At 45.0% G+C, this 21,777-nt stretch overlaps 1 protein-coding gene across 1 annotated transcript in view; it reads left to right on the top strand.

The window, feature by feature from the left end:
- The first annotated feature begins 15,247 nt into the window (after positions 1 to 15,247).
- The window catches only part of LOC141264403 (probable 2-ketogluconate reductase), a 30,833-nt gene continuing 24,303 nt past the window's right edge, over positions 15,248 to 21,777 (top strand). The window contains exon 1 of the mRNA XM_073676695.1: positions 15,248 to 15,346. The gene's annotated coding sequence lies outside the window, so the exon portion shown is untranslated. The remainder of the gene's footprint in view (positions 15,347 to 21,777) is intronic.

Below are 21,777 nucleotides of genomic sequence, written 5' to 3' on the forward strand. Positions count from 1 at the left end.
ACACACCTGGACACGGCAAGACTCGGTGCCCTAGAGCAGAGATGGATGGCCCGTCTGTCCAACTACGAGTTCACAATCAAATACCGGGCAGGACGCTCCAATACCAACGCGGACGCCCTGTCCAGGATGCCAAACCTACCGGACGTAGGAGAAGATTCAGAGGGATTGGAAGAAGTCGAACTCCCCGCGTTCCACCGTCATGGGACTATCCAGTATTCCCATCGGGTAAGGAGTAAGCAAGCCGCTACGTTTAACCCCTTGCCTCACTACAACTGGGAGGAAACGCAAGACAGTGACCCTGCCGTCCGACTGGTGAAGGAGATGCTCACTCAGCCAGATGCCCGCCTTGACCCAGACGCTCCGGAGGAAGAAAAACAACTGTGGGCTGAGAAGAGTCGACTGTTCCTTTACAAGGGGAAGTTGTGCCGCAGAATGGTTAACTCCCGGACGCATGAACTAATCTGGCAAGTAGTGGTGCCACGAAGAGACGCAGCCATGGTGATGGAGGCATACCACGACGGGGCTGGACACTTCGGATGGAAGAAGCTGGAGTTCCTGCTGCGCGGGCGGTTCCACTGGGTAGGCATGAGGGGAACCATCGAGAGGTGGTGCAGAGACTGTGGCCCGTGCAACCTAAGAAGGAAGGACCGTGCCAGCCAGAAGACCCCCCTTCAGTCCATTGTCACCAAGCAGCCGTTGGAACTGGTAGCCTTGGATCATGTAAAACTGACCCCAAGCAGAAGTGGCTACGTCTACGCGTTAACCATTGTGGATCATTACTCCCGGTTCTTGGTTGTCGTCCCCGTTAAGGACTTAACAGCTCAAACAGCAGCTAGAGCCTTCCAGCAGCACTTCTGCCGTCCACACGGGTACCCGGACCAAGTGCTGACGGACCAGGGACCTGCCTTTGAAGCGGAGGTCTTCCAGGAATTCTGCAATCTGTATGGCTGCCGGAAGATAAGGACGACACCCTATCATCCGCAAACTAATGGACTTTGTGAGAAAATGAACCAGGTGGTAATGGATCTTCTGAAAACGTTGCCCCTGGAAGAACGCAGTCTGTGGCCTGAGAAGCTGCCCGACCTGGTGGACCTATATAACTAAATCCCTGTAGGTTCCACCAACTGTACCCCGGCTTACCTAATGAGGGCAAGGCCTGGTAAGCTACCTGTTGACCTGGAGATGGGAGTCCTGACACCCGAGGACACTTCACCGGAAGCAGACTGGGACACAGAGAGGCAGCAGCAGTACCGGAAAGTACAGGAGAGCGTGGAGCGAAGTCTCTGTCTCGCTAGGGAAAGACAAGAGAAAAATTACAACCAGTATGCTCCCGCTGTTCCCCTGGTACCCGGAGAGCAGGTCTTGAAGAGGAAGAGACGGCTTCACAAGTTGGACGACCAGTGGGAGAAGGACCCGTACACCGTACTGCCCTCAAGCCACGACAACCCAAAGGTTTGTACCATCAGTAAAGACGGAGGGGAAAGCACAGCCATTGTATCCCGGGATCACCTGAAGAAGTGTCCCGAACAGCTACGGAACCCAGAAGGAGAGCAAGAAGACCCTCGACCCGTAGAGGAAAGGGAAGATATGGTTAGTACTGTGCTCGGAGACTTCCCTCGATCCTGGACTCAAGTCAATGGTGCAGTTGTGGTACCCGTCCTCACGTTCCTCCAACCAGCATCCCAAGTGCCTACGGAGCAACAGGTAGAGCTGGAAGAGCAGCCGGTCCAGGAGGCAGCAGACTCCACACAAGCAGAACAGGAGGATCAACCCTCTGCTCATAGTAAGCCTGCCGTACCCCTAGTGAGCCAAAGAGCCCGTAGACAGCTGCCCAGTTTACCCTTGACAGCTCCTACACCCTGTAGTTCAGGGCCAGACAGTCAACTCCGTAGGTCCACTAGGGCCACTAGAGGCCAGTTACCCGCACGTTGGAGGATTTGAAGTGTTTAAATTGTTTTATTTGTGGTCACCTGTCTGTTACTTGTAAATAATTATGTGTTTCTAGTTATTTTTAGGAGTCCTTGGTGGATTTACCGGGAATCCTTGTACAATTGGTTGGAGCGTAACCCAGGAATGGACTAAAAGACTGTTAAGGACTCGGGGCAGGACAGACCCCTACCTGGTTACGTCTCCCTGTTTTGGTGAAATGGACACCTTTGTTTTCTTCAAAGACTGCACCCGGTTGCGGACACGCCGTAACCATCTTTATGTGTTTTTCTTATTGTATTATTATTGTTTATACCTTGTTATGTTTTTCTAAAAATATGTTTAGTCCCGGAGTACTAAATTTCACTAGGGGGGAATGTGGCACCCCAGGGGTCTGGTTTCTACAGTAACAGCAATGTTATGTCTGAGAGCAGGTGGGAGGTCTCTTGGTCAGGGATCCTGTGCATGCCACACCTCCTGCCCAGTCCTGGGAGGGGAAGAACTTCCCCTATATAAACCTAGGGCTGAGGCAGGGTTAGTGAGTAGAGAAGAAGTAGAGACAGAGAAGAGAAGCAGATCTAGGAAAAGAACATCAGGAGCTCTGTGGGAGCAGTGCTATAAGGAGTCAGGGCTGGCAGCTGCAGAGCTCGCCCTGACTGAGAAGCTATCACCGGACCCGGAGTCCGAGGCTGTGGGGACTAATCTTTACCCAGCAGCAGAAACCGCCCGGCAGGGGATTTCAGGTCCTCTGGCCAAGAAACCCGAAGGCACGGTCACACGCGTGGGACCAGCACCGCCGTCGTGGAGTGGACGCCACTAGAAGGCCCCGAGTCACCGGCCATACGGGTGAGCACCACACGGTACACTCAGGGACGTGGGCTACTTATACCCGCCTCTAGCAAGGTAGCCAGAAGAGTACAGTCAGTTTGGGAGGCCTACAACTCCGCCTGGCCAGGGGAGATCCCATCTGCTCAAGGACTGACCAGGCCCCGATCGCTAGCCAGTACTCCGGGAGGGTCTATCTTTATCACCAGTAAAGACCCTGAATTACACCGCATCGTCTCTGAGTGATTCCTGCTACCCCCATCATCCACGTCGGCTGCCCTGGGGCCATACCCCTCCCGTTGGGGGTGATACTATCACGCTGCACAATCCTACCACCGGCCTCAGCGGTCTGCCCTGCAGCGGCAGCTCCTTCGCTGCATTCAACGGGTGGCGTAGTCGTCCAACATCTACCGCTAATACATCGCCGCTCAGTTTGACTCCCTGGGCACGGACCGGGTCACCGCCACGAGACTACTACCCTCAACAGATCCGGCTCCGGGTAAGCTCCCGTGCGCGCGATGCCGCGCGACGAAGGCCCAGGGGTGCGTCAACTTCATATTCCCTATTCGAATCAAAGTTGGGGCAGATGTGCAGTACCTGACCATGGCCACTATTCCGTTGACGGAGCTGTGCAGCGCAGCTCCGTAACTTAGCAGTTCCAGCCGCAGGTGGAACCAGTTACAGCTGATTGGCTGGTGTGCCTGGTGTCACACACCAACCTATCAGACATTGATGAACTATCCTGAGGATAGGCTATCAATGTTAAAGTCCAGGATAACTCCTTTAACATTGAAGAGCCTTTTCTCCAAACAGCTGATTAATAAGGTGCCAGGAGTTGGACCACCTTCTTTCTGATAATGGTGACTTAAGCTATGAATGTAATCGGTTGTTTACAAGGTTCTTATATGTTATAGTTAACTCTAAAGGGCCATATATGCAACATTTTATAAATAGGTTACATTATCATCTTGTTATTAAGCCATACATTTACCTTCGGCATCATGTCAACAACGTGAACAAGTGTCATGTGAACAATGTCTCAACTTGAGGATCAGTCCCCAAGAACTGCACCTGCATCCAGCACATTTCTTATGGTATGTGAATATAAAGATTTTTTTAGGTGGTGTTCTGGCAGAAACAGAGTGGAAACACTCCAAAACCTCCTCAAAAAAGTGAAGGCTTTGCTCTGAAAACTCTGCAAAAAGACTCTGTTTGCACATACCCTAACAAAAAATTTAGAAAATTGACTCAGCCTGACCTTAAAGCCTGCAGATTTTTCTGAAATGTTTATATGAATATATATTTAAATATGTTACACCAAAGATCTGACGTTGAGGGTTGTAAGTAATCACCTAGGCAGGTTAACGATGCAACAATATTTTATTAATCACATCCATGGTAATACAACAATTCCAGGTAAATGGACAAAATACAGTTCTCTCAGTCCTTAAGTTCCCAACCTGGGATCAGTAGTTTCACTGGCTTTGTATGAGGCCATACTCACGGTCTCCCAACTTTTGGTTGGCCCACAGATTTCGTATTTCCAGCTAGTATATTCTGTAGCCACAGTCCACAATCCTCTAGACGACAGATAAAAATATGGATGCACAGGTATCCAGTAGCAACAGTCCTTCGAGAAAGTTTAAATCCAAACGAAATATCCACAACTGTAGCACGTTTATCCAGCTTAGTTGGTAACTGCTCTTCAACACTCCATAAGCCATCCATCCATCCATCGGCTCCACGTCCACAGCCATAGATCCTCTCCCTTTGGCGTCTTCCACCTACTCCTCACTAAAACATGTCTCTTCTCCCTCTCTGGGCTCAGCCAAGTGCTCCGTGCTGGAAAAGTCTCTTAGTCTTTAGTAAGTGGGCAGCTCCTCACAGTCCTCCCTCACTTTTTCATCACGGACACGAATGTAAGAGGTCTCACGTTTATGAGAACGAAACTTTGTATCATCCAGTTTCCTCAAATCATATTCCATGTCGCCCTTGCGAATATACTCCACAGTCCCCATTCGACCCAGGCATGCATCAATATAATAAACATCTCCAGCTTCTCTCATATGATCTTTCAGATCCTGCCGATCGGGGAAGCTCTGAAACGAGGACTCTGTATTTATTTTGCTGGGACAGGGGTCTGTCCCTCCCGTGGGGTCCTCCATATCCTCCCCCTGATTCCCAGTTTGTCCTGGGAAACTCCACACGTACTCGATGAGAACCAAACTTGTATCCCTTGCGACCAACCCCAGAGTGCTGACACCCAGTTACAGGAATGGTCACTTGGCGACCTGGTAAATAGTGTTCTGGGGGGACAATATCTGGGCTGACCAGGGTAATGGTAGACCCATTGTCCCGAAGTCCCTGTGCCTCCTTCCTGATGTAATTTAACTCCCCCAGGTCACATTCCTTCATGGTAGCAGTCATTGCATTTTGTGTATTACTCACCACAGGTGGGGATTAGTATGCAGATAGCTCCGCTCCCTCTCGGCTGAAGCAGTGGGAACCGGTCCTTGGCTTTGGGTTACGACATTGGCCCGGAGGCACACCAAGTCGGCTTCTAGGTTGTTTCCCAGCAGCACATCTACTGGTAGGTGCCGCACTATTCCTAGATCCACCATTCCATGACTGTGACCCCAATCTAAATGTAATCGAGCCTGCCGAATGTTCAAACCTTCTCCTCCGGCTATTTTGACTAACATACGGCTGCCGGGGACAATACATTGGTCCGGTACTAGATGGTCTTTTATCAATGTGACTGAGGCTACGGAGTCACGGAGCCCCACAGCGTCCACGCCCTCTACCCAGACCGGCTGTAGATTCTGGTTAATGGACCAGAACTAGGTGTCCCATCTAGTCCAGGACACTTCTCCTTGTACCACATATGCCTCTTCTTCTTCCGGTCGGGGTGGTGGGATCCTCTCTCCCTCAGCATTCCAGCCCCATTGCAGCACAGTGTTCACAGGTTGGGGACACGGATGATGTGGGCTAGAACGTTCCCGGCATTCCCTGGCAAAGTGTCCTATGCGTCCACAGTTATGGCAGTTTAGCGCTCCTCGCCCCAACATGGGCCGTACTTGGGGGCTTGGGAAACCTTCCCCTCTTTGTGAAGTCTGAAATCCCCGCAGTTCCTCCTCTGGCTGGTCCATGGGTCTCGCTAGACTCCCTGTAAGCTCCTGTTCCCAACTTGCTGGGGCTGTACTTCCACGTAGCCCTGGTTGATTAGCAGACCAATTATCAGTCAATCTTGCAGCCTCATCCAGGCTGAGTGGTTTTCTATCCACCACCCATTCTTTTAAGTTACCTGGGAGCTTTGACATAAATTGTTCCAGCATTATTATATCCATTACAAGTTCTGCTTCCCGAGTCCTCAGTCCTTCTATCCACCGAGTGCATGCCGTACGTGTTAGCAAACTCCCAATGCGTGTGTGCAGTGGGCTTGTCAGTCTGCTGAAACTTCCTCCAGTAGGTTTCCGACGTGACGACATACCTCTTTAGTAATGCGCTGTGAATGGTAGAGTAACATCTCTGATCCCCAGAAGACAAGTTATTAAGAGCTTCTCTTGCTTTTCCGGTCAGGCCAACGCTCAAAAATCTGGGCCAGTCACTGACTGACACCTCATGCAGCGTGCAGAAGTTCTCAAATAACCGGAGATGTTCATTAATATCTGAGGTGTCCTCATTGAATTGTGGTATATCCCGGTACCTTAAAATTGCAGGTTCCTCTCTCCTGTTATCCACTGTCCTCTGCACTGGGGCGGGTGGGGGTACCGCTACATGCACACCCAGATATTTGCTTAACACTGCCACCCGCTCTATCTCCATGGCCTGCTCTCCTAGTGCGTCCAGCATCCGTCTCAACTAAGTCGGTCGATCCTCCGCCATCTCTTCTGTCAATTCACCGCTCGGTAACTTTCCCTGGTATGCTGTCCAGAGATAGTTGATCCCACTGTTGCCACCACTTGTAAAGATCTGAGGTTGTGGGTTGTAAGTAATCACCTAGGCAGGCTAACGATAACGAGGCAACAATATTTTATTAATCACATCCATGGTAATACAGCAATTCCAGGTAAATGGACAAAATACAGTTCTCTTAGTCCTTAAGTTCCCAACCTGAGATCAGTAGTTCCACTGGCTTTATATCAGGCTATACTCACTGTCTCCCAACTTTTGGTTGGTCCACAGATTTCGTATCTCCAGCCAGTATAGTCTGTAGCCACAGTCTTGATCCTCCAGATGACAGATAAAATGGTGGAAGCACAGGTATCCAGTATCAACAGTCCTTCAAGAAAGTTTAAATCCAAACGACATATCCACAACTGTAGCACGTTTATCCAGCCTAGTTGGTAACTGATCTCCAACACTCCGTAAGCCATCCATCCACCGGCTCCGCGTCCTCAGCCATAGATTTTCTCCCTTTGGCGTCCTTCCACCCACTCCTCACTAAAACATTTCTCTTCTCCCTCCCTAACACAGTTTCACATTATCCAATCAGGGCTCACTATGTAGGGACACACCCCAAGGGTTAATGTTAACACCAATTTGTCAATTTATTCATACATTTTTAGGAGAAATAACAGAAGAATGATACTATCAATATCCCTTAATGGGGAATAAAAGTATTTACTAAAATAGACATATCAAGAGAGTTATCAGACCTTCTTTAAGTATTGTGGAGCCCCCCCATCCTATCTCTGGGTTGTAGACCCCACCTAACCTCCTCTCACAGCCACATGTAGGAGACATGCATGTGGCCCTCTCAATAATGTCTTCAGATGGTATGGAGACAGTTGAATCTGCGTTTGGGTATGTTCACATGCACCAAAATCATTGGTAATTCCTACTCAGAAGCCATCCTTTATTGTTTTCAATGGGAAATCTGTTTTGCTGTTCATATGGGTGCAACATTTTCCACTACAGATAAGATTTCTGCATCTTGAAATGTGATGTGTCAATTATTGAATTAGTGTCCATGCAATTCGGCATAGAAACCATGGCAGTTAAAGGGAATCTGTCAGCAGGTTTTTTCTACCTCATCTGAGAGCAGCCTGATGTAGGCAAAAAGAAGCTGAATCCAACAATGTATCACTTAGATTACAGGGTGCAGTCGTTCTGACACAATCAGTGTTTTTAGATTTAGCAATACAGCATTGCTGAGGAAGCTAACTCTGCCCACACCAGGATCTGTACATACAGTGTCCATAGACCTTGAGGTGCTTATCACAGGAGGGGGCGTGTTGGAGCAGGAGGCACACCTGTTGTGTCTGAGCAAAGATAAGCTCCTGGTCAGTGACATACCACCAATAGCGGCGGACCGTGATCCGGGGGGGCCCTCCTGCATCAGCCCCCACCAGCGCCGCTGCCCCGACCTGCATTCAACTGTATCGGCAGATGCCGATACAGTTGAAAGCAATGATGGAGGATGGAGCGTCATGTGACACTCCCTCTATCATCATTTCCCCTCTGCATCTGACGCAGTTGCGCGATGATGTCACTTCATCGCACCATGGTGGGTCAGGCAGTGGAGCTGATGAGGCGCGCTGCAGAGACCGAAGCAGCGGGGGAACGAGGAGCGGTATGTATTTTTTTTAAATCAGTGAGTATGTGGTGCCCATATTACTGGAGGACTGTGGCTGCATTTTGCCCTATGGGGGCCACACTATGGCCTATGGGGGCCGCACTATGCCCTATGGGGCCGCATTATGCCCTATGGGGGCCACACTATGCCCTATGGGGGCCGCACTATGCCCTATGGGGGCCGCATTATACTGTATGGAGGCCCATGGGGGTGCATTATATTGCGTGAAGGACCCATGGGGTTGCATTATATTGCATGTAGGACCATGGGTGGTGCATTAAATTGCGTGGAGGACCATGGGGGGTGCATTATATTGCCTATAGGACCATGGGAGGTACAATATATTGCATGGAGGACCATGCAAGGGTGCATTATACTAGATGGAAGGCTATGTGGGGCCATTATACCATGTGCAAGCCATTATACAGTGTGGAGGTATTTGTGGGGTCCATCTTACTGTTTGGAGGGCTATTATACTGTATGTAGGCCCATTATACTGCATGGAGGGCTGTGTGGGGGTCACAGTTGGTTGCGTCGGGAGTTGAGGTGGGGTTCAGTAGGGTCATTATACTGTGCATGTGGAGGCTAATGTGGAGAAATTCACCATGGAGGTATCATACTGTGTTTGGGGGGGGCACTTTTGTTTGCAAGGCAGCACAGTGACTCAGTGGTTAGCACTGCAGGGCTGGGGTCCTGGGCTCAAATCCCACAAAGGACAACATCTGCAATGGGTTTGTATGTTCTCCCCGTGTTTGCGTGGGTTTCCTCTGGGTTCTCCGGTTTCCTCCCACACTCCAAAGACATACTGATAGGGAATTTAGATTGTAAGCGCCAATGGGAACAGTGATAATAATGTCTGTAAAGTGCTGCAGAATATGTTGGCACTACGTAAAAATAAAGAGTATTATTATCATCACACTTTATGGGGGCAATGAAAGAGGAACCTAAGACTTCAGCAGGAGGAAAATGACTATGCAAAGGCTGGAAAGTTGTGAGATATGCTCTTCTGTGACCCTGTCAATTATTTAATTTTTTCTTTTTTTGGTGGGGGGTGGGTGGAGGGGCCCCAATTAGAACTTCTACTATGGGACCCCATGATTTCTATGTAAGCCCCTGCTCCTGGTGCTAAAACAGTCATTGCAAGACAACAGACAACAGAGCTTGATAAGAGGCATCACTAAAATCTGTGTTTCAACCCCTACCTCATGCTGTCTTCAGCTTACTTAGCAAAAACCTGTTGACAGCTTCCCTTTAACTACCGTATATTCCGGCGTATAAGACGACTTTTGAAGACTGAAAAATCTTCTGTCTAGTCTGAGGTCGTCTTATACGCCAGTAATGTTTTTGAACTTTCAGAAATTGACATGCGGGGATACTCTGGGGGTGTTAATAAGCTGCCGTGGCCGTATCCCTGCCATGTGGGAGTTAATATAAGGTGGAGGGAGTTAAAATACGGCGGCGGTAGGTCCAGACAGTCAGCGCTTCTGTGCTGAAACTGACACATCGCTGCGCTGTGTCTTCTCAGGCCTGGGACACAGCGCAGCGTATTCCCAGCAGCGGAGACAGACAGAACCTAGCGAACTTTTCTGACACATCGCAGTGTCTTCCCAGCTCCGGACACAGCGCAGGGCTTCTGTGCCGACAGCTTTCACTTGTCACAGAAGCGCTGCGCTGTGTCCGGAGCTGGGAAGTTCGCATCGCTTCTGTGACAAGTGAAAGCTGTCGGCACAGAAGCCCTGCGCTGTGTCCGGACTTCACTTCCCAGTATTAATTACGGTATAATCATAATAGTGCGGGCTATAAGCTGACAGCCTTCACTAAGGCTGTATGCTGTCACAGGAGTAGCGCTGCTCCAATTGACAGCACAGTAACAGTAAAGGGTTAAGAGAGCCGCGGCCGCATCCCCAGCCCCTGCAGATATCAGCCCTCCACATAGCCCTCCACACAGCGCCGATATCAGCCCACCCTTGTATCCCTATTATTGTACCTCCTTTTCTGCATTTTAGATCTTGCTTCTGAGGATGCAGTGCTACTGTTTATGAGAGGCAGAGGGGAGGTACGGTATTAGGCTACAAGGGTGGGACAGAAAAGTCTTCCCTGATGTCATGGAGACAGGGAGGGCTAGGCAGACCAATGAGAGCAGGTTTTGTATACAACAACCAGCCATTGGCTGGAACATTATTTGCCATGATTGGCTGGTTGTTGTATACTGTATTCCACATGCAATACAGCACTAGTACTGTACCTGTCTTTAAGTAAAGCACAATACAGTATAAAATGTCCTACTGTGAAAACCCTGCCATGGCTTCATCATCAAGAAGAAAGAAATATGATGCCAGTTTCAAACTTAAAGTTGTAAACTTTGCCATGGAACATAACAACTGTGCTGCTGCAAGACAATATGGTGTAACAGAAAAGATGGTTCGGGACTGGAAAGCAAATGAAAAAATATTAAAGAGTATGCCAAGGGGGAAGTGTGCATTAAGAAAAGGCACCCCACATTGGCCAGAACTAGAAAAACATGTAGCAGATATGGTCACTGAACATCGCCAAAATGGTTACGTAGTGACACGAAATACAATACGTTTGTTTGCACTTAAGTGGGCAAAATCAAACCCAGATCATATCAACAATTTTAGGGCCACTGCATCCTGGTGTACTAGATTTATGGCAAGGCATGATCTGGTACTGAGGCAAAAGACAAAAATTTCCCAAAAATTACCTGCAGATCTTGACAATAAAGTCAATAGTTTCCATCGTTACGTCATACAACAGCGCACTAAACATGGCTATACATTAAATAACATTGGAAATATGGATGAAACTCCAATGAATTTTGATATGATTGGAAATAAAACTGTCCATCAAAAAGGAGAAAAAACTATTTTAATTAAAACAACAGGACATGAGAAGTCCAGTTTTACGGTGATTCTAGGATGCACAGCTGATGGCGCCAAACTGAGACCTATGATTATTTTTAAAAGAAAAACAATGCCAAAACTAAAGTTTCCTGTTGGTTGTTTTGTACATGTGCATGAGAAAGGCTGGATGGATGAAGAGTGGGTAAAGCTATGGCTTGACAATGTATGGAGCAAGCGACCAGGTGGACTTATGCAAAAATGAAGTCTACTGGTGTGGGATATGTTTAGGGCTCATTTAACGCCTAACACCAAGCAAAGACTTGCAAAGCTAAACACAGATACGGCAGTTATTCCTGCAGGATTGACATCATTGGTGCAACCACTGGATGTGTGCCTAAACAAGCCATTTAAAGATCGCATTCGACAACAGTGGAATGAATGGATGGTTAGTGGTGAAAAGACTTTCACAAAAGGAGGAAACATGCGTGCTCCACAGTTGGATGTTCTGTGCCAGTTTGTCATAAATGCCTGGAATGATATTGATCCAGAAACAGTTAAAAAGTCCTTCAAGAAGTGTGGCATATCTAATTCCTTAGATGGTATGGAGGACGACTACTTGTGGCAAGATGAAGATGAAGCTGAATCTGACACCACACCATCTGATACCGAATTCGATCCATATGATGACTGCTTTACAGATGTGTCACAAGATCTCATTGATGTACTTATGATATCAGATGACGAACAGGAGGATTTTGAAGGCTTTTAAAGAAAGGGAAACCTGTAAAATACTGTAGCTGACGGTTATGATAGATGTTGGTAGTTTGTTTGTTGCTTTACCATATCTTTCTCCTATCATTATCAGTTCTTGTTTGGTTGACAGCTTAAAAAAAACTTAAAGTACAGTATGGTAACATTTACAGTAAAATGGATGATAGTAATGTTGTTGTTGTATGCCTTATGTTTATGAGTGACAGTTTTCCTGCTATATACCTGCATATCATAAGAATTTAAATTAAAAAAGGACAATGTTAAATTCAAATCTGTTTTTTTTAAATTTTTACCGGTGTTTGGTATGCGTTGGAAAAGGGGTAGTCTTATACGGTGAATATATCCTAAACTCTATATTTTAACAGGAAAGTAGGGGGGTCGTCTTATACACCAGGTCGTCTTATACGCCGGAATATACGGTACATGTGATTAGCGTTATTGAATGGGACTAATCCAGTGTGCACCGCCGAAAGTTTAAACTACAAATTTGTGACATGTCCACCAATTATCAGCTATTTTGAGAACAGGAGACGCAGCACTAATAAGTGCAGGAGGAGAACCTGTAATCTTTCTACATTCATAAGTGCCAATAAATCATGTAAACAACACATGTTATAATAAAAAGGGGACAATCCCTTATAAATGCTCCCTGAGCTCTCCGCTTACAGGGATGTAAATTGCCATCTCTCTCCTTAACTCTGTCCATGCAGCAACCACTTTGTAACATCCCTGGCGGCGTGCTTGCATGGCTTACCATCTCCCACCATGCAAGACTGCAATCTTACCTTTCAGGCCAGGCTGCACACTTTTGCTCCAGTACCTGCTGTTTGTATGTCTCTTGTCTGCTGGCTTAGGGCGTCGATGCTGTTGCTTTCTGATTCTTAAAGCTACAGTGTGCGTAGTCCTAATGCGTCCCCAGCCTATTGCTGTGAGTCACTGGATACTTAAACCCCCTCCACCCAGTAGGAGTGGCCCGAGCAACACTTTGTTACAGTCTGTTCTGTGCAACTGTGAGCTGCCAGATCCTGTCCTGACTCTAGTCTGTCCGCCACCCTGGGGGCTGAGTACCCAGGGCCTGTACCTGTGACTTCTAGTCAGTTTCTGCCACCCTGGGGGCTGAGTTCCCAGGCTCGTTCCTGTATCTTGTTCCTGGTTCAGATCCTGTCTGAACAGTGTCCTAGTCCGTTACTTGTTTGTCTCTATGTCTGTATCTTCCCTCTTTCCTGCAGGATCTGAACCTGCACCTAACTCCAACTCGTTGTCTCTGTACTTCTGTTTGTGAGTCTTGTGTCCACTGGCTACTTCATTGTAAGTACCTTGTGTGTATCTGGTTCTGCTCGTTCTGTTTCCCTCCCTCTGTATCTATCTCCTGTGTTCCAGCTATCTTCTTGTGTTTTCCAGTCTGTTCCACGTGAACAGAGCCCTGTCCTGTTCACCGCATCTGCAGTTTTGCTCTGCTTTGCTTGTTCACCGCATCTGCGGGTTTTGCTCTGCTTTGCTAGTTCACCACATCTACGGTTTTGCTCTGCTTTGCTTGTTCACCGCATTTGCGGGTTTTGCTCTGCTTTGCTAGTTTACCGCATCTGCGGTTTTGCTCTGCTTTGCTTGTTCACCGCATCTGTGGGTTTTGCTTTGCTTTGCTTGTTCACCGCATCTGCGGTTTTGCTCTGATTTGCTTGTTCACCGCATCTGCAGGTTTTGCTCTGCTTTGCTTGTTCACCGCATCTGCGGGTTTTGCTTTGCTTTGCTTGTTCACCGCATCTGCGGGTTTTGCTCTGCTTTGCTAGTTCACCGCATCTGCGGTTTTGCTCTGCTTTGCTTGTTCACCGCATCTGCGGGTTTTGCTCTGCTTTGCTTGTTTACCGCATCTGCGGTTTTGCTCTGCTTTGCTTGTTCACCGCATCTGCGGGTTTTGCTCTGCTTTGCTTGTTCACCGCATCTGTGGGTTTTGCTCCGCTCTGCTTGTTCACCGCACCTGCGGCTCTGTTCCTGTATCCCAGTCTGTACTGGTCCCTGTCCTGCCTACGTTTCTACTTGCCAGTACCAGCCTGTCTGCATGTCAGCCTTGCCTCCCTGTGCCCACCTGTCTGCATGGCAGCCGTGCCTGCCAGTGCCCACCTGTCTGCATACCAGCTGTGCCTGTCAATATCCACCTGTCTGCATACCAGCCGTGCCTGCCAGTACCCACCAGTCAATATGCCAGTTTAACCTGCCTGTTCCTGCATTCCCCGGTGTGGGTCAACAGCTGTGACCGGGGTCTAACCTGGAGTAGCACCTGGTCCCTCTGCTCGGTTCCTCCCTGGTTCACGGAGTAGAGTGAGCCGCCGTGTGACCTTGGTCGGATCGGGTTGATACTTAGTTATGCTCCTCCAGGCACTCCTCGGTTCATGGTACAGTGGGATCACTAATCACGCTCACGCCAGTCTGCCCGGGCGTGTGCGTAACACACTTGAGGTATGGCTTCGGAAACAGTTGAGATCAGGTGATATGGGATTTATGTATGTGCCATAGAAATGAATGGGAGCACAGCAAGCAACCCTGTTTCCATAACTCCCATGTTGTGAATTGGAAGTATTTCCTAAAATATACCACTGATGGGAGGCTCAGACATATGCCAATGTCTAGGACTGCTATACCTACACTGTTACACGCCACTATTTTTTGCCATTTTGACATTTTCCTCTCCAAAAGGACATATCTTTGTATATATTGTGTCAGTATGGGTCAAACAAATAACTTTAGTGTATGCATGGGATATTTCCTTATTCTCTCTAGGAACAGAAGACCACATTTATCAATCAATTTAAGCCAATTTTAACATAAACTGAACCACAAAAAAAGTTGCAAATCTTACAGAAACTTGCAAAAAGTCACAAATTAAACATTTTTAATTTCTGCCCCATTCATGCCAAAAGTTTAAAAATTTGGCGGGAGCACGGCCAACAAGTTTTAGAAAGATTTATTAAACTTTAACAGTTTTTGGTGCAAATCTCCACCAGCTCAACAATTAATCTGGGCAATCTGTGTGAATTCAGCTGTCATTATCATTACACATTATTCAGAGTTACAGGAAGTTAGAAAACACTTACATGATTGGGATCTTATTTCTTTACTTCTCGCTGGCATTTTCCATTTGAAGACTTTTTTATCCATTATCTGTAGAGAAGAACACAATGCACTTAATTTGCAGAATTGCAGGTGTGATGGCATATCTACTTTTCAGTCAACTGTGTGTCAGTCTATTGAACCGGTTCTTCAAGAGACACATTAACTTCTTCCACCTATATTTTCGTAGTATAAAGGTTGAAGGAAGACACAAGTCCACTGAGTTCAACCTTTGCCATCAAAGTCCAAGTGTGTCAGAGAAGAGAAAGTCAAGAGCGAAGTAAGTACTTGTCCCCTGGGCTCTAGCACTTTTTACAATTCATTGAAGCAATGTGTTATGTGTTCAGGCAGTGTACAAGGCAGGGGTGCACACATTTTTGTGGTCTATAACCAGATATTGTGCTATTTAAATGGGCCACAACAAAACGTAGTAAGATTAAAAATATATAACATATTAGAATTTAGTACATGTTATTATAAAGCTCACATACTGTAGATCAGTAACACATAGAGCAGTGACATAGCAACGCCATGTAGAGGGTCTGATCATGGTGTGGGAGATTAGGGAACGACCCCATTCTATGAGCCAGAGACCCTCATCTGAATAGTAACCACTATGTTATCCCTGCTGGGAATTGGATCTGGAACTGGATCTATTTTATTGTGTTGTCTGTGATGGGAGAACCATTTCTAAACCAAAGTTCCTTCAGAATTGCATTCTGTCATTTATATGATTAAAAACAGTCATTTGCATTTTAGTAAACTCCTTTCATAAAAAAAATCAAAGGTCATAATGAAAGCTGATCCACATCCTAGGATTCAGCTCGTAGCCCTTCCTATTACATAATGACATAGTGCTCTGAAATCAGATTTCACACTTTTATTTTAAGCCTCTTCAATGAATGTGGTAAGGAACGTAATGCAAAGCTGACGACCAAGGAATGTCTACAGAGAAACCAACATAGTTTAGGGCCCTACTTTTTTTTTTTTTAAAAAATTGCTCTCCAGTAATAAATAGTACATACAAACGAAACAAAAAAAAACAATAAAATCCAACATATAATACAATGTAAAAATATAATAGTAAAAATATGTTTATTGATACATTCTAAAGCAGGGGTCTCAAACGCAGCCAGGTAAATGGGAAACACATAGAACGCGGCCCTTCATATTCAAATTTTTTCTATGTGGGAGAAGATTATGTTTTCAGTGATACCATTATTTTTCTATATGACTTTTTGATCTTCTTTTTTTTGGGCATGTTTTTTATTCTATTTAATAATGTTTATCAAATGGGTTATGGTACAGGTTTTCTTTTTTAGGTTATGGTACAGGTTTTCTTTTTTACTTAAATTTGTTACATAAAATAGCATTTTTAGTGGACGAATATTATTCCATTATTTTTTCATTCTTTATTTTACATTTTGTTTTTTAAATGTTTTCCTTTTTTTAAACCCCAAATCAGCCCCATACAGTAATATAATTTTACAATTAGCCCCATATAGTAAGTCAGGCCCCCATCCTGTAACAATGTCTCCAATCCTGTTATAATGTCCCCTGTCCTGTAATAATGTCCCCAATCCTGTAATAATGTGTAACAATGTCCCCTATTTTGTAATAATGTTCCTCAGCCTGTAATAATGTCTCGCGTCATGTAATACAGTCACTTGTCCTGTAATAATATATCCAAGCTTGTAATAATGTCCCCTGTCCTGTAATAATGTCCCTTGTCCAGTAATAATGGTCCCCGTAATGTAATAATGGTCCCTTATCCTGTAATAATGTCCTCAATCCTGTAATAATATCCCCAAGCCTGTAATAACATCCCCTGTCCTGGAATAATGCCGCCAATCCTGTAATAATGTCCCCAATCCTGTAATAATGTGTAACAATGTCCCCTATTTTGTAATAATGTTCCTCAGCCTGTAATAATGTCTCGCGTCATGTAATACAGTCACTTGTCCTGTAATAATATACCCAAGCTTGTAATAATGTCCCCTGTCCTGTAATAATGTCCCTTGTCCGGTAATAATGGTCCCCGTAATGTAATAATGGTCCCTTATCCTGTAATAATGTCCTCAATCCTGTAATAATATCCCCAAGCCTGTAATAACGTCCCCTGTCCTGGAATAATGCCGCCAATCCTGTAATAATGTCCCCAATCCTGTAATAATGTGTAACAATGTCCCCTATTTTGTAATAATGTTCCTCAGCCTGTAATAATGTCTCATGTCATGTAATACAGTCACTTGTCCTGTAATAATATACCCAAGCTTGTAATAATGTCCCCTGTCCTGTAATAATGTCCCTTGTCCAGTAATAATGGTCCCCGTAATGTAATAATGGTCCCTTATCTTGTAATAATGTCCTCAATCCTGTAATAATATCCCCAAGCCTGTAATAACGTCCCCTGTCCTGGAATAATGTCCCCAATCCTGTAATAATGTCCCCTGTTCTGTAATAATGTCCCCAATCCTGTAATAATATCCTCAAGCCCTATAATAATGTCTCCTGTTTTATAATAATGTCCCTCAGCCTGTAATAATGTCTACCGTCATGTAATAGTCACCTGTCCTGTTTGTAATATCTTTAAGCTAGTAGTAATGTCCCCTGTCCTGTGATAATGTCCCTCATCCTGTAATAATGGTCCCAGTCCTGTAATAATGTCCCTCAACCTGTAATAATGGTCCCCTATCCTGTAATAATGTCCTCAATCCTGTAATAATATCCCCAAGCCTGTAATAACGTCCCCTGTCCTGGAATAATGCCGCCAATCCTGTAATAATGTCCCCAATCCTGTAATAATGTGTAATAATGTCCCCTATTTTGTAATAATGTTCCTCAGCCTGTAATAATGTCTCATGTCATGTAATACAGTCACTTGTCCTGTAATAATATACCCAAGCTTGTAATAATGTCCCCTGTCCTGTAATAATGTCCCTTGTCCAGTAATAATGGTCCCCGTAATGTAATAATGGTCCCTTATCTTGTAATAATGTCCTCAATCCTGGAATAATGTCCCCAATCCTGTAATAATATCCTCTGCTCTGTAATAATGTCCCCAATCCTGTAATAATATCCTCAAGCCCTATAATAATGTCTCCTGTTTTATAATAATGTCCCTCAGCCTGTAATAATGTCTCATGTCATGTAATACAGTCACTTGTCCTGTAATAATATACCCAAGCTTGTAATAATGTCCCCTGTCCTGTAATAATGTCCCTTGTCCAGTAATAATGGTCCCCGTAATGTAATAATGGTCCCTTATCTTGTAATAATGTCCTCAATCCTGGAATAATGTCCCCAATCCTGTAATAATGTCCTCTGTTCTGTAATAATGTCCCCAATCCTGTAATAATATCCTCAAGCCCTATAATAATGTCTCCTGTTTTATAATAACGTTCCTCAGCCTGTAATAATGTCTCATGTCATGTAATACAGTCACTTGTCCTGTAATAATATACCCAAGCTTGTAATAATGTCCCCTGTCCTGTAATAATGTCCCTTGTCCAGTAATAATGGTCCCCGTAATGTAATAATGGTCCCTTATCCTGTAATAATGTCCTCAATCCTGTAATAATATCCCCAAGCCTGTAATAACGTCCCCTGTCCTGGAATAATGCCGCCAATCCTGTAATAATGTCCCCAATCCTGTAATAATGTGTAACAATGTCCCCTATTTTGTAATAATGTTCCTCAGCCTGTAATAATGTCTCATGTCATGTAATACAGTCACTTGTCCTGTAATAATATACCCAAGCTTGTAATAATGTCCCCTGTCCTGTAATAATGTCCCTTGTCCAGTAATAATGGTCCCCGTAATGTAATAATGGTCCCTTATCTTGTAATAATGTCCTCAATCCTGGAATAATGTCCCCAATCCTGTAATAATATCCTCTGTTCTGTAATAATGTCCCCAATCCTGTAATAATATCCTCAAGCCCTATAATAATGTCTCCTGTTTTATAATAATGTCCCTCAGCCTGTAATAATGTCTCATGTCATGTAATACAGTCACTTGTCCTGTAATAATATACCCAAGCTTGTAATAATGTCCCCTGTCCTGTAATAATGTCCCTTGTCCAGTAATAATGGTCCCCGTAATGTAATAATGGTCCCTTATCTTGTAATAATGTCCTCAATCCTGGAATAATGTCCCCAATCCTGTAATAATGTCCTCTGTTCTGTAATAATGTCCCCAATCCTGTAATAATATCCTCAAGCCCTATAATAATGTCTCCTGTTTTATAATAATGTCCCTCAGCCTGTAATAATGTCTACCGTCATGTAATAGTCACCTGTCCTGTTTGTAATATCTTCAAGCTAGTAGTAATGTCCCCTGTCCTGTGATAATGTCCCTCATCCTGTAATAATGGTCCCAGTCCTGTAATAATGTCCCTCAACCTGTAATAATGGTTCCCTATCCTGTAATAATGTCCTCAATCCTGTAATAATGTCCCAAGCCTGTAATAATGTCCCAAGCCTGTAATGATGTCCTCTGTCCTGTAATAATGTCCCTCAGCCTGTAATAATGTCCCCTGTCCTTTAGTAATGTCCCTCTCCTGGTCCCATGCTATAGAAATGTGTCCTCATCCTTGTTCCCATCTTGTAACAATATCCCCCATTCTGCTGCTCTTTACATACAGATAAAAAAATTCTCCTCACCTGACTTGAATCCCTCGGCGAACAGCACCCTCTTCCTCCTCCTTAGCTGGGGAGCTTAGCAATGACGTCATATGCGGCACTGCCGGAACGCCGACGTCAGCTGCTGGCCTCTGCGTTGCAATACTTTTCATTGGAATGTGCATCCAAGGACGCACATTCAGTTGAAAATAAGCGCTGGCGTCAGCGGCCCTTGGCTCGCTGGACGCAATTGTAACTCTCAGGGGCCCAAGGGCCGTACAAAGGAGCCTCAGTGGCCGCATGTGGCCCACAGGCTGCTTGTTTGAGACTGCTGTTCTAAAGTAATGTGCAATACATGTAAATAGAGGAAAATCAGGGACACAACAGAAGATAGAAAGATGGAAGCCCTCCATTTCTGAACTAAGAAGAAAGAACAACCTCCTCTATTTTAGATAAGCAAATTGCTAAGGTGATATCCTGTGTTATAACATTGTGAACACCTGTCCAAGAATGTTGTATAACTCTATCCAGTAAAAGAAATCCAGTACTCATAATTATATAGTGCCTAGAAAAAGCCATTGGTGAAATAGTATACACTTACAAGTGCTTCTCACTAAATTAGAATATCATCAAAAAGTTAATTTATTTCACTTCTTCAATACAAAATGTGAAACTCATATATAGAGTCATTACAAACAGAGTGATCTATTTTAAGTGTTTATTTCTGTTAATGTTGATGATTATGGCTTGCAGCCAATGAAAACACAAAAGTCATTATCTCAATAAATTAGAATAATTAACAAAAAACACCTGCAAAGGATTCCGATGCGTTTAAAAAGGTCCCTTAGTCTGTTTCAGTAGGCTCCACAATTATGGGGAGACTGCTGACTTGACAGATGTCCAGAAGGCAGTCATTGACACACTCCACAAGGAGGCTAAGCCAGAAATGTCATTGCTAAAGAAGCTGGCTGTTCACAGAGTGCTGCATCCAAGCATATTAATGGACAGTTGAGTGGAAGGAAATAGTGAGGTAGAAAAAGGTGCACAAGCAACCGGGATAACCGCAGCCTTGAAAGGATTGTTAAGAAAAGGCCATTCAAAAATTTGGGGGAGATTCAAAAGGAGTGAACTGCTGCTGGAGTCATTGCTTCAAGAGTCACCACACACAGACGTATCCAGGACATGGGCTACAAGTGTCCCATTCCTTGTGTCAAGCCACTCATAACTAATAGACAACGCCAGAAGCATCTTACCTGAGCCTAGGAGAAAAAGACCTGGACTGTTGCTCAGTGGTCCAAGGTGTTGTTTTCAGATGAAAGTAAATTTTGCATTTCATTTGGAAATCAAGGTCCCAGAGTCTGGAGGAAGAGTGGAGAGGCCACAATCCAAGCTGCTTGAGGTCTAGTGTGAAGTTTCCACAATCAGTGATGGTTTGGGGAGCCATGTCATGTGCTGGTGTAGGTCCACTGTGGTTTATCAAGACCAAAGTCAGCGCAGCTGTCTACCAGGAAATTTTAGAGCACTTCATGCTTCCCTCTGCTGACAAGCTTTTTGGAGATGGAAATTTCATTCTCCAGCAGGACTTGGCACTTGTCCAAGTACCAATACCTGGTTTAAAAACAACAGTATCACTGTGCTTGATTGGCCAGCAAACTCGTCTGACCTTAACCCCATAGAGAATCTATGGGGTATTGTCAAGAGGAAGATGACAGATACCAGAGACAACAATGCAGATGAGCTGAAGGCTGCCAACAAAGCAACCTGGGTTTCCATAACACCTCAGCAGTGCCACAGGCTGATCACCTCCATGCCAAGCCACATTGATACAGTAATTGATGCAAAAGGAGCCCCGACCAAGTATTGAGTGCATTTACTGAACAGACATTCCAGTAGGCCAACATTTCAGATTTAAAAAAAAACATTTTTCAAGCTGCTGTTATAAAGTATTCTAATTTACTGAGATAATGACTTTTGTGTTTTCATTGGCTGTAAGCCATAATCATCAACATTAACAGAAATAAACACTTGAAATAGATCACTCTGTTAGTAATGACTCTATATAATATGTGAGCTTCACTTTTGTATTGA

This window comes from Phyllobates terribilis, unplaced genomic scaffold, assembly GCF_046119375.1.
Source record: "Phyllobates terribilis strain yellow unplaced genomic scaffold, ASM4611937v1 Scaffold_4__5_contigs__length_816908805, whole genome shotgun sequence".
NCBI lineage: Eukaryota > Metazoa > Chordata > Amphibia > Anura > Dendrobatidae > Phyllobates > Phyllobates terribilis.